At 41.5% G+C, this 14409-nt stretch overlaps 1 long non-coding RNA gene across 2 annotated transcripts in view; it reads left to right on the top strand.

Moving 5' to 3' along the window:
- LOC138569717 (uncharacterized) overlaps positions 1-14409 on the top strand; it is a 691026-nt gene that overhangs the window by 472298 nt on the left and 204319 nt on the right. Inside the window, exon 3 of one of the 2 annotated variants that reach the window (XR_011303307.1) lies at positions 5760-5951. The exons of the other annotated variant lie outside the window; for it this stretch is intronic. This is a non-coding gene — a long non-coding RNA (uncharacterized lncRNA). Of the gene's footprint in view, positions 1-5759; positions 5952-14409 lie in introns of those variants that run through there. 2 annotated transcript variants of the gene reach the window in all.

Genomic DNA, 14409 nt, shown 5'->3' with positions numbered 1-14409 from the left:
CTTCGTTCGGAGGAGAGAGGTCGGCGTCTCCTGATTATAGCACTGACCAATGCAGCTGCTACGTTCTGGCCGAACGGTCTCCTTCAGCTTTGTGACACACGGTAAGACGTTTGTTGGTTCGCTTCTTGCATCACAAGACTGAGCACTGAATGGGATGGCTGTTGCTTACTCATATGACGCTCTTTCTTTTCTGGCTTTTTCAAAAATATTTGTCATGTTTCAGTGATGCCCATTTTGCATATGCACTATCAGCTTATCCTGGGCATGAACCGTGGCTTGGGCAGCTCAATTGGAACAGCAGTCACATTTCAATAGACCCCGAGACGGTTGCAGTCCTATGTGCCTCTCACTGGTACCGACTGTTAAGTCCACCGTTGCACAGGTATTTTACAATACACCTCGAACTTTTGGCCGTAGCTTGCATATGATTATGCTCCATTTATAATTGTTTTTCATCTCCTTTTCTATTTGAGTAACACAGCGGAGATACTTTGTTGAATCACCTTTCCACAAAACCTCACATGACGTTCATTTATTTGTTTTAAGCTTACCGCGTTCTGGCAAACAACACAGAATCCGGTGCTTACCATTCCACACCTACGATTGAAGAGTAGCCGCAACTCAGACATCGTACTTCTTTGGCTTCCTGTACACAGCCTCAGTAGACTGCCAAATTCAATCATCGGGTGAGCTTTTTCATCTCTATTTAGGTAGCCTGTATATTTTAGGGTACACAGTACTGCTATTTTTACCATATCGGGTTAAGAAGGAGTCAATTCCGTGGTCCAGGTTGGTGTTAGGTTACGTCCTTGCACTAATCCTTTGTACTACTTAGCCTTCCTTTTACAGCCAGTTTGGAACATTCACAGAAGTTGCTACTGATTCCTAGCAATCTGTGCTCATCTTGCCATTCCATTTGCCTTCGAGCTACTAGGTAAGATAGCTGGTGTTTTCCGTATGCAGTTCCCCCATTCTTTTAGTGACCCTCATAATTCATCTCCTAGTGAGGGTTGGATAAGCATAGGCAATTTTTTCATCTATAACATCAATTGACTTGTTGACCATTGTGTAGCTGGTGTGACAACAACGTTGTTTCATGTCCTGGTGCCAGTTTGTGTTCACTTATTAATGTTAATAGGTGTGGTGAAATTATAGTTCACCTCAAATTCTTTCCAAGATATGCAAGTTTGGCTAGACACATTTATGTTGAGGACATAAGGTAGATTTACACCTATGTTCCATTTTTCTTTTTTAGGAAAGGTCTAATATAACCCTCTCATTGTACAGCAAACATGTATGCTGCGTTTGGAATCTGGACCAACTAGAATTGAACCACTAAGCGGCCAACTCCCTGGTTCAGACTGAACATAAAGACAATCTTCAATGTGATGTGTTTTAAGTTGTATGTTGTTGATAATTTGACAGACAAGTTTTCCCTGATGAATTTCCCTTGATTTTATAGTGTGAATGAGGAATTAGTACTCCTTCCCTGAATTAAAAAGCTGCCTACAAGCCTTTTTGCATATATGTTGAAGGTTCATTACCTTTATTTGAGGGTTGATGCTTGTAGAGCAGCGTCAATGTAATTTTTCCCTCGTACCTCTTTGTGTGTTGACGGGAACATTGTTCCCCTACTTTATTTTTACACTTCAACCCCTGTAGGAGACACTTCCATGTATTGTACATCAGATTCCTCTACTTTGATTGCAGAGCCCATGGGAACGCCACACACCAGATCCACACCTCATTGCTCTCAGGAAGTCTCAGTGCTGATGAGCACCTCATGAATCACTGTCCCTTCCGAATAACCCCCACTCTGATGGCATGATTTCCCTGATGCTCTGAAGATGGGATGGCTAGGTAGCCATGCTGCACCACAAAGAGATGCACTCTTCGCTACTAGAGCAATCCTTCACTCACACACCAGGTACATCAATTTGTTCCTCACATTTTCAGCATTTAAGCCTGTGTGACTTATACTATTAAAATATACAGCAGTGGGCTAATGCACCACGTTTTAAAAATATTGCAGAGGGAAAATGCACCTAGATTTAAAATTCACAGCAGTGAGCTAATGCACCTAGATTTAAAATATACAGCAGTAGGCGAGTGCACCAAGATTTAAAAATACAGCAGTGGGAACATGCACAGAGATTTAAAATTCACAGCGTTGGGAAAATGCATCTGGATTTAAAACTCACTTAGATTCAACATTGTAATGAAAAACCACCATGCAAACTTTGGCAGTGTAATGAAATACCAGTTACACAATGAGGCTAGATGCAGGTAGGTATTGGATAATTAGGTAATAAGAGTGGCGGGGTTTTACTAGAGTGCAGTAATGGCTGTACTCCCCACCCACACCATCAGTCACTGTAGGTTAACTGCGTCAGGCATCCCAGCAAACACGGGGTGGAGCTGCTTAGTAAGGGGCTTCCCTTTGTGCCTGGCCTTTGGCTGATGGCTGCCTGGGCAAGACTGCCCTGAGTCCCTCAGTGAAGAAGGCTGCTTTCTGGTTGAGGCCACCAATCATGGGCCAGTTGAACGGGAGGAGGGCATAGGGGTGGAGGGATGCAGAGTGGAACGGTGATATGGACCATTCACGCAGCTACACACATATACTTCATTGGCGGGTAGCTACACAGGTGACTATCATTCTTTGGTGAGTACAGAGAGTCTCCATTGGGGATGGGGAGTGCATTGGAGACAATGTGAGGATATTTCCAGTCAGTGTACTATGTTGTGTTGTGCCTGCAAAGCCCCTACTGCCTTGTGTGCATGGCTAGGGCCCTTGGAGCTAACAGTCTGGCCACTGGTTGGAAGTAGATTTGAGAATGTTGCCTTGTTTGCGTCCGTTACTATACCCATAGGTACTTGTAGTCAGGAAAGCTATGTGACCACATGTTCCCATGCATGGCTCTATTGCCTTCTAGTGGGTGTGTCCAAGGACTAGCCCCTTGGGTGCATGGGCGGGGACCGTAGGACGTTGTGGGTTCCCATTGTGTTGTGGCGGTAGGTAGGGGTGTCGATGGCTGTGGTACATTTGTCAAGTATGGTATGTGGCGGCATGTTTCCATGCATGCCTCCATTGCCTTGTAGTGGCTGTGGGCAAGGCCTAGGCTTTTGGGTGCACGAGCAGCAAATACACAAGAGGCTAGCGCTTGGCCACAGCCTTGCTTCAGGGAGGGCAGTAGGACATTGCCAAATCGAAGGATTTTTTTACCATCACAGTTTTGCAATATGGACCTTTTCCGCAGCTACTGACATATACTTCATTGGCGGGTAGCTGCACAGCGGACTATCATTTTTTGCTGAGTGCAGCCAGACTCCATTGGAGACAATATGAGGATATTTCCAGTCAGTGTACTATGTTGTGTTGTGCCTGCAAAGCCCCTACCGGTAGTCAGGAAAGCTACGTGGCCACATGTTTTCATGCATGGCTTCATTGCCTTCTAGTGGGTGTGTCCAAGGACTAGGCTGTAGGCATCCACATGTACCCAAGAGCTTAGGCCTTGGGCACAACCCCTGCAATGAAATGCAGCCATGTATGTTACTACTGTGTTATTGGTATGTGGATTGCACACATATGTATAAAGAGTGCATTCTCTTTGCTTTAGCTCATTTGGATAAGTTATTATACCCATACCTTCTGACATCACACAGACTTGTACATATGGAAGCGTCCTAAGGTACTCACGTTTGCAGATGCATTGTGGAGGACATGTTAGATGTCTTACAGCAGCAGTGGTGAGACATGCCACCATTTGCCTTTGGAATGGTGTAGCCGTGAACAGAGCCTTGCTTCAGGGAGTGCAGTAAGACATTGGAACATGCATGGGAGCACTGTGATAATGGTATCTCGATTGCACACATATGTATACAGAGGACATTTCATTTGCCTACGCTAACTTCGGTAGGTTATTATAACCATACCCTGTTTCGCGCCTTGAAGCACTTGTTTATAGGCGCGTTATAAATGTCTTATCATATCATCCCACACACTTTTAAATATGTGAATGTCCCAAGGTACTCGTCTTTTTAGAATCAGTGTGGAGAACATGTTACATGTGCTGCAGCAGCATTGGTGAGCTATGCCACCATTTGCGTTTGGAATGGTGTGGCCATGAACACAGCTTTGCTTCAGGGAGTGCAGTAAGACATTGGAACATGAAAGGATTTTTTTACCATCAAACTTTTGTGACAGGGACTATGTACGCATCTACTGACACATATTTAATTGTTGGGTAGCTACACACCTTTAGAGCCCATTGGGGATGGGAAGAGATTTGCAGATGATATCAGGATATTTCTATTCGGTGTACTATGTTGTGTTGGGAGTGGGAAGCCCCTACTGCCTTCTGTGCATGGCTAGGGGCCCTTTGAACTAACAGTGTAGACACTGGGTGGAAGTAGGTTTCAGAATGTTGCCTTCTTAGGTCTGTTCCTACACTGATATGTAACTCCAGCATGCAGTCTTGGAAATATGCATGTCTCCTGTGGTTGCTCACCATTAGAGAATGGTTGTGGAGGACATTTTGCAGTTGGTACACCACCAGAGGTGGCGTGAAGTGCCTCCACTTGCATATGGTGTACGTCATTGGACTTGTTGCCATTCACAGACTGACATGCCACCATTTGTGTTTGGTATGCTATGCCCCTGATAATACCCTGTGCTTTGAGAATGAAGGAAGATATTGCGACATGACACGAGTTACTAAGCATTACACATTTAAAGTATGGATATGGTACAGACCGAACCACATACATTTGCACCGGACAAAATCATCAATGCCGTTAAGTCCCACCATAAACAGGACGGCAGGCCATCTGACTGGTAGCTTACTTTTGCGTACTTGTTGAGATGGCCAATGAACGCAGTTGGCGTTCCTATTGTAATGTGTGAATCGCTTCCATTGCCTAGACGTGCGGGCGGCATACACCATCGCAACAGTCACTGGCATAGCTAACTTTGGTTGTGGAGAGTCGTTGCTCATGGCGTGCACTCCAGGTATTCTCGTTACATGCATGCCAAGCATAGCGCACTCTGTCATGTGAGCACCTAGCTCCGGAAAGGAACAACATAAACAAAAGCAAAAGCAGACATGTGCACACAGAGCGTACAGTTCCAGACCATTCCCATACTTTACGAACAACGCAGTGAATTGTTGCAAGTGCTTTATTTTTCTACAGAATGTTCATGAGAATGTGTACGGTGGCTGCAATCACCAGTCTTTTATTTTGCAAACAAAATCCAGTGTGCAGTGTCGTCTGTGCACATCTGTACTTCTTTTGTCATCTAGCAAAGTGGGAAAGTGTTAGGTTGTGGTCCTTGGTCGGCTGTGTGGAAGAACACATTTTTTTGCAAGGTAGACAAGGTAGCAGCTGTGGCCTCTGGGATGCATTAGAGCAAAATCGTTTGCAGGTTGGTTTGTATTGCCGGAACTGCAAATGGACATACAGTCCCATATCGGACGGCCAAGATAACAATGACGGAAAACACATTGCTTATGGTAATCTTGCAATGCTTGGTCCACCACCCATCTGTTGGACGGTGGAAGGAGTGGCATGCGCAGTAAGGTGTAAGGTATCTGAGAAGAAAGAGGAATAAGAATAGATGTAAGTAGCCATTATTAGTGGCAGCGTACAGGACAAGAGTTTGCGGGAAGGATGTCATAATAGGTGGCTCCCTGTGGAGCATGTACTGTGTATTATTGAGTAGTGTCATATGTTAACACTCTGCCTTTTTCTCTGTTTTTTAGGTGACACTGTCATTGTACGGCTCCACACAAGAAAAATGTCTTTGAAACGTTGCCACCAGACATGCCTTTCATGTGTTTACTTTTTACAAAAAATGACAGTGCTAGCGAGTGTTGTTAGACCCACAGCACAATCTATGTGTGTGTCCAAATAAAAAAATAAAAAAGAACCCTCATGGGAGTATTGCAGGAGAATGCAGGAGCTGGTTTGCTAAAAAATGCAACATTGAAATGTGAGCTGTTGGTGTTTGTGTGCTGGTTGACTGTTGCGCGAACCTGTGGCTGTTTTTACTTTCAATACAATGAGGGTGAGTAAAACTCATAATTGTTTGAAAGGGCATAGTAAGGGCAAAACAAGGAATGTAGCACTGCACGAGTGAGTATAAGGTGTGCTGTTTCAGTGCACGAATTGCGTTCCCTTTTCGTCTTGTCCTTTATGTCTAGATCACAAGGGCTGGGGAAGAATGGCAACAAAATGAAGTACAATCGCAGTTGCAATTTACAAGGAATGGTGGAGACATGCCACTGTAATGGCACATGATTACTGCCGTCACAAACCTCCTTACAATGCACACAGAGAAAGTGTGCGGTAAAGTAAATGTATAATTATGCATAGAGACTTGCTTGCAGCCTAATACATTTTAATACACATGTGATGTACAGTTGTACGTACATACCTTCGGCACATTCCATGCTTTTATTGGGTGGATGACAAATTGCAGTGTATGGCGTATGGAATCATTGCAGACTACCTTTGGGGCACATGGGCAGAGCAACTGCACTGTAAGTATTGTATCCTTTTTTTCTACAATTCCATACAATGTCTGACCTTGGAGCTAATCATGCTTCCCACTCAAGGCTGTTATACAATGATCATTTGGTCTGATGAAGGAGAGGTATGTTAGGTTTCGCTTTCAGGAGATAATGCTTGAAAAAAAAAAGGATTCAGCCGGCAATGTGTTTCGATTGTAGCATGCATTTCTGAATGTTGGTAGTGTAATTACATTGAAGGTAGTACGACGTATAAGTAGAGATGATGGTGCCGTACACATGCTGCCCTGAATGCACAGATGGCAACATACATAAACTGTGGTTTTACAGTCCCTAAGGAACATTTATATGTGCAGTGTGTTACGAGGCAACGGTGGACGATGGCAGACTGTGTGTTCGCTGCCTCAGCATACGTGAGTGGCTGGGCCTTCATATGCAGCTTGGTGTCTTGCAGCATGAACATGTTTGAGGCTATCTTTGATCAAAGAAAAGGAATTACTATGTACGTCCTTCAAACATTGTCAAACGGTTATAGTTTTCAAATGCTGTTCCCATTATACAATAAGAAAGGGAAACAGAAGTTTAAAAATGTAAGGAGTAATGCCGTGTTTGAAATATGGCTGCCAAGCTATGTACCATGTGCTGCAGTGAAATATGTGTTGGATACCTTCTTTTTTAAATGGTAAACATAACAATGAAGATAACCTAATGGCGTAAATGCTGCCAGTGGAATGGGAGGAGCCAAATATTGCAGCAGTTAGGACAGATACGTAAGATATATGGACGCATTGATCAATTTGCATTGTTGTGATTGTGCAGATTATCGGATAGGTTACTGTAGTGTAGTGCATTCAGTGTGTCCACTTATTATAGACTTAGGTGAACAGTGTATGTAGGAAACAGGTTATCTATTGTGTGGAAGAAATGGCAGGCAATGTCAACTGCTGTGGCTAAGGAGTAGGTGGCTGTGTTATGTGTGGGGTTTCTGGTACGTGGATAGATGTTTGTATGCATAGTTGTATAGTACAGAAGCAGTTGTGGGCAGGGTCTACAATATCGAGTGCATGGCTGGAGCCCCTATACTGCACTGGGTGTAGTGAGGCATGTAGGGCGTAGGCACAAGCTGCGTAGTGTAATATAGGTGGCATTGCTATGTGCATTGCAGAAATAATTGCACACATTGCACTGTGGACATTGTAGAGAAGTATGATACCAATAACTGCATGCTAACTGTTTTGGATTGGGTAGGGAATGTGCTGTTTTTTTTGTATATGGAATGTGAAATGTTGTAGTAATCGTTGCTGCATTATCTGTGGAAAAAGAGAACAGAACATGTTAGCGTAGGTATTTCGTTACTTTGCAGTCCACCACATTGCATATGTTTATTTACTTTGTGGACCCTCATAACTAGTACTTCATAAGTAAAATGCTTTCAACAAGTGAACTGTACAATGAGCGCAGTTCCTGTGGTTCTTTGCAGAATCATTGGGTCTGTGGGGAAATAAAATCCATGCTGGATTAAAAAAAAAACTTCCAAATTTCTTTGCTGCTATGATGCACAATAAATTACAGTAACATTTGGAGTGGTTACAGCACATTATAAGGTGTACTCATGGAGTAGGAGGAAATGTAATGGTTTATGATTTCTGGCCTATACATGTTAGTAGGATGGGTAGCGTTGTATTGCAGTTGGTGTTTTGTAAATGTTTACCTGCTTCCTTTTTGTAGCACTGTTTCTTTATGTGTTTGGTTGCTGCTGGTGGTTTGCAAGTATTGTGGCATTGTACTGTGCTACTGCAGAATTATGACTGTAGTTACGTACATGTTGGCGTACTGTAACTGCTCATACTTTGGAAGTGTTTCAGGATATGTTTGTAGCACAGTCGTTGTTGAAGGTTCAGTTGGGTCGTTTTAATGCTGCAAATAGCATTGTAGTATTCTGGTTGCAGTTAGATACCAGGGAGCATATTCTAACTGTTTACAGTGCCCCTTTCCTAAAGGGTGTGTTTACAAGCTTGTGCATTCCTGTTGCTACTTTCACATCTGTGTACATTCTGAATTGGTAGTCTACTATTATGTGTTTACGTAGTGATAGTGCCATATGTCTTGCAGTTGTATGAGTATTCTTAGAGAGCTGGTGACTCATGCGTACTTGTTGGTTTCAGAGGTTACTGCGGATAGTTTTGAACCCTCAGACTTAGTACTTTCCCTTTTACGTATCCTGTGGAAAATACTGCTACTGTGATTTGTGTAGACTTATTGTTTGTGTGAGTATAATCATTGGGTTCATTGGGGATAAAATTGTCCAACACACAATTTATTGCATTTCTTCAGTGCTTGCTGTATGCTAAATTGCTTTAGGTCGACAGTGTGGAAGGACATTTTATTTGTGCAATTACAAAAGTACTGGTTGATGCTGGGGAGTAAGGTATAGTAGGTTTGTACATCAATGACTACATTTTGACTTCAAGAATATTAAGTAGGCATTTGCAAGATTCACAGGTAATCTCTGCTTTGGAATGATGGAAGTATCCTTGCAATCCCACCATGACCATTTCTTTCTTTATGTATGCAGTATAATGGCCTGCACTGGTTGTGTCGCCTGTGTGGTAGATTATGGCTACTGTTGTGAAGGTTTTCTTCCCAAGTGATACCTGTCTGTCTGTGAAGGCAGTACATTTGCAGTTGTTTTTGGTTCCATTGACGTTCTATCTTAAGAGCATTAATATTACATATTGACTATTTGAGTGTATACGTAGTGTCAAACGATTGTCAGAATTGCACGACATACACAATAGGCTGTGGTTTGCATTTTGCACCAGTTTCTGAAATGGAATGGAGGTACAGTTAGATATTGCTACATACACAAAGCATTTGTTAGGGATTTGTTCCTGAATGACATGCATATATGTTTCCACATATAGGAAATATGAAAGAATTCATGTATGAGTATATTTTTCCTTTCCAGTATTTGTAGTAAGTACATTAGAAATTCCTGTGGGTCTTCTTGTCGGTTTAAAGTAAATTTCACCATTCCAGCAAAGTAGTCCAATTCTTGCCTTATTCCTGAGACACTGTAAATGTTGTCAGGATTACTTACTGCATTTCTGTGAAGGACGAGCATTTGCCAGCACAACTGGTCTGCGCCATGTAAATAAATGTTTTAAATAATTGCTGGCATTTGTAATAGAACATTAATTGTTACATTTGCATAGCAATTAACACCTGTTGTATTGGAAAATTTGAATAGACCAGGTACTTTTGTGTCTGAGTACTTTGATGGAAGGGTACATGTTTTCTTTGAAGAGGCACTTTTTTTTGTGTGTGGAGTTGGGTATGTCTTGTCTTTTTTACTCCTTTTGTCTGTGCTTTTGGTAGTTGATGTAGTATGAGTTGATTTCAATGTCTTTGTTGGTACTGTTGCCAAATCATTTACAACTTCTGATTGAATGAGCCTTCTTTTCAAATCTTTGGGTTTTTGAGGAACAGGGTACATTTTGAGACGGGGTGTGTACAGTGCATGTAGTCTATTGTACTCTATGATGCAAGGAATGTGTGCACTGACTGCAGTTGCATCCAAATTCACTATTTACAGTCCTTCCACTGTACGTAGCAGTGACAGTGCTACGCAAATCATGCCTTCTTTAATGACTGTGCTGCCAATATCAATCAATGCTTGATCTAAGGTTAGACCTTGCGATTTATGAATAGTTTCTGCATAAGCTAGCAACAGAGAAAACTGTTCTCTGCGTACATACATGTCTTTGAAAAGAAGGAATCACGCCGTTGTGCGTCCTATCTTTTTAACTTCTGAAAGTTTGTCAAACTCAATGTTCACAAACTGAATGTTGTTGTCCGGTGGATATGTCTGGAAGCCAACAACTGTACCAAGCGCTCCATTAACTAAGCCTTGCTCTACGTCAGGATTATGCTTCAGCATTAATCTACAGTTCACAAATAATGTTAAGATTTTCTCCAAACCAGCTGTGTTGGAGATAGAGTTTTGTAAGGTATTTAGTCGTGCTGTGGCTTGTTGACACATAGGTATTGTCATACAGTGTACATCCAGTTTGTCTGTGGCATGAATTTCCACTACTGGTTGTTTTTCTTTTTTCAGCATTGTTGCATTGAATTGTGCACAGCTTGCTAGAGTTGGCATAAGGACATAAAGGTGACATTTTTGTGCACTAATTGTTCCATGACATCAACAGCACATGTGTTATGCTCGTACAGCTCATGAATGCGTTTAGTATTGAGGGTAGACTGCGACTCCTTTGATAGTACACCAATCCCTATGTTTTTTAAAATGTTGGCGTAGGTGAGGTCTGCAGACTGACGCATGTTTTGAGTTAGTTCTCTGTATTGGAAATGTTGCCAGCCAGAGATTTACATTCCCAATGCTTCCAAGACATCATGGCACACTTTGTGTCCTAAAGTTTTGAAGATAGGTTCACCTTTCACTGGTGTTAATTGAAGGAGATCTCCGAAAACAATGACATGTTTTCCTCCAAAAAGTTATTCGTAGTCTGTTTTGAAGACCTCTTGCAATCTAAGGTGAATCAATGCCAATATTAGGTTGGAGACCATGCTCACCTCATCTATTAGAAGCATTTTCATTTGTTTCAAAAATCTGCGTAGCTCCATAGCAGATTCTGCTGAAAGTTTATAGTACTCTAATTTGTTTTGGTGTTCTACTGGAAGGAGTAGCAATTGTTGTAGAGTGACTCCACCTATGATTAAGGCAGCCAACCCTGTAGGGGCGGTTACAACAGCTGAAACGTTGTTATTTGTTAATTGTTGTAGGTATTTACTGATCATTTTTATTAAGAATGTTTTCCCAGACCCAGCTTCACCACTTACATACAGCAGTACAGGTTTGTAGTTGTCACAGGTACAAGTTTTACTTTCATGCTGTATACCATATTCAATTTTTTTACTTACTTCTAGAAAAATTGGATGCTGCTCATTGTTTAGTTGGGATTTCAGTACAGCCAACTCTTCTGGAGACTGCTCACCCTGAAACATGGTGGTTACTTCTGTCATGGCTAATTCTGCCTCATTTGCTATGAGTGGCTGTCCAATTGGTTCTTGGCTGCCTGTTACAGAAGGTTCACTGCTCTCAGAAGTGTCTACATTTAGTTGTGCTTGACGTTCTTCTTCTTGTTGGCGTTCATTGTCCAATATAGTTTTGTACCATGTAAAGTTTTCATCTGTAATTGTACTTTCGCTTGCATTGAATGCATCTTCATAGGAGGCAATGGTGGCTAATAAATCTTTGTCTTCACTCCATGGTTTGAAATGTTGAAGTAGATCCATGTAGTACATTTCTTTGTGTTGAGTTTTTAATGTCAATTTCATATGATTAATTAGGCTGCGTTTGTTAAGTTTCACCAGGCTGCCTTCACAACTTTCCACTCTGTATTCTACCTTTTTTCTCATCTGGTTTAATGTTATTTTTGTATGCAAAATTTTGGGCTATCTGGTACAGGCACAAGGCTTCCAAAGTTACACTCCTGTTCGGGTAGTATGTGTCCAATAAGTTCTTCTTCATAATATCCTGGCTGTGGAGATCATTTTTCGCTATTGTTTGTATGTGTCCGTACAATTTCAGTACTATTTCTGGATGCAGCAGGAACAAGGCTTAGGCACACTGTTTTTTCAGATTTCCCATATAAGCCGGTGCCGGTTAAATGGTCTGTGGCTTCATAGGAGCCACATTCTCTATGGGACAGCATTTTTATGTCAAAGCTGTACAATTTTTGTGCTAGTGTTTTGTCAGATTATGTCATCCTACAGGTCTTTGAGCTCTGTTTTCTCTGCTTTGGTTAAGTAGGCTGTAACATATAGTGCAGTGGAATTGTCTGCAATGTACTGTACATCAACATTAGCATTCCATAGGAGGGCAATTGTTGCACTGTAATCATTGATGTACTTTGATGCTTCGCTCCTTTTTATGCAGTATGTGTTCTTAGGAGATTTCCCTTTCACAATGTATCGAACTGAAGACATGAAGCTGTTTACTTGCCCTGTAGTAGAAATTGGTCTAGGGAAAACAAAGCAGCATTTGGTGTAGTATTTGCCTCTGTTTTTATATTTGAGCCAAAAATACTTGCCACACTTGTGTCTTTGGAACTGCAAAATGGTTGCATGTAGGTCACTATGTGTACTTTCTAACGGGATTTCGTAAGTGACACTTTGTGAATGAACTGCAAAAGAGTTTCATCACTCTCCTCACCAAATGTAGGAACATTTTTAATCCACAAAGTATGTGGATGTGTGGTTCTCCTCTGGCTTGATATTCTTTTCTCGAAAAGAAGTGTTCCACTTCTCCGAGGGGAGGAAGTGCTTTACTGCAATTGAAGTGCAGCATTGCAAGGAAGCGATGAAGGAAGAACCGTGAAACATTTAATGGATCAAGAGAGCAAAGTTCTCCTGGTGTTTTCATGTCTACACCTGATTTGTTTTTGTTTGCTATGCGTAGGAAAGTGCATACTCTGCACAACTTAAAGTGACAAACCAGGTGGATGGGCCAAGGTTGCGTAGCATACACTGTACATCTGAGTGTCGTCAGAACCAGTACTTCTTCATACCAGGAATGTTTGCCAAGTGATTTGTAATACTTGACTATAAAACTTCATCCTTCTCTTGCACCTTTTGAAGTAGTTGTGTAGCAGACATGGTTTTTGAAAATGGGAACCTGTTTTCAATGTGTGGGCAATTCCAGGACATAGCATTGTCATCATTGTCAGTTCACTTTCAAAGAGGAGGTGGAATATGTACTCCACGTCTGTCTAAATCTAGGGTCTTCAGAATACATTAATTAACAGCGGTATTCTTATGCTGTTATTTTTGTGCATCGTTCATCATATCTTCCACCTTTTCCAGTCAGGAAGAGTAGAGGAAAGGCTCGTGCTTCTACACTTTTTTCCCATATATTGATTGCCACTACTTTGGCTTGCTGCATTTGATATGTTTCTAGCGCATCGTCTATGGTGTCTTTGGAGTGCAGTGGGTGAATTGTACAGTGGTCTAAAATATTGGAGGCTGCCCTAGGATCTAGACATTCAAATTGGCCAGTTGTTGAGGAGTCCTGAATTATTTCGGTTGTTTCTCTTAGGTTTTCTTCAATGTTTATTTCCTTGTAGTATTCATTGTTTTGTTTAAGGTATTGCAGGGCTTCCATAACTTTGCTTAAGTCCACTAGTTGCTGCCAAATTGTTTTGTCTTTTGTAGGTACACCATTTACCAGGATAATCAAAGATTCTTCTATTGATCTTTGCACTAGTGTCTACATTTTCTTTCAGATCTAATGGTAAATAAACTACTTTCCCACAAATGCCTCTCAGTAATTCGGTTGAAGTTGTATTATTGCTTGCAATGGGTGCACTGTTTGGATTATAATGCTCTCATACAAGTTAAGCTACTGCAGTGCGTTTGGCAGTGGAAATACTTCCAAATTATTACTAATTGTCCGTGAAGGCCTTTGGTTATTGTCAAGTTTTGCAGTGCAGTATGTGCACAGTATGGAGGTGTTCGTAAGTTTGTATTTGTTTTCTGCTATAACGTACAGAGCTAATTGAAACCATTGGGATTCCTCATTGCCTTCTATTTTCTGCATTATATCTATAGTTTTGGTGCTATTTCTATAGAAAGTTCTATGACAACACACACATACTTAGTTTGGCATTTCAGCAGATGTGCTTTTGAACTTTTGCATTTCTTTTCTGTATGTGTGATATAAAAAGTTGATAGCTGCAATGTTGTCAGTACTGTTGTCTGAAAATGCTGGAGTTTGTAAGTGTTCTTCAGTTCCACAATATTTCCTTTGGATGTGCTCTATTTCTTTGAGCACTTGTTTGGCTGTACCGTGTAGGAGAATATA

This window comes from Ambystoma mexicanum, chromosome 2q (assembly GCF_040938575.1).
Source record: "Ambystoma mexicanum isolate Mex_15411 chromosome 2q, UKY_AmexF1_1, whole genome shotgun sequence".
NCBI lineage: Eukaryota > Metazoa > Chordata > Amphibia > Caudata > Ambystomatidae > Ambystoma > Ambystoma mexicanum.
This window is presented reverse-complemented; position numbering and strand designations above follow the sequence as displayed.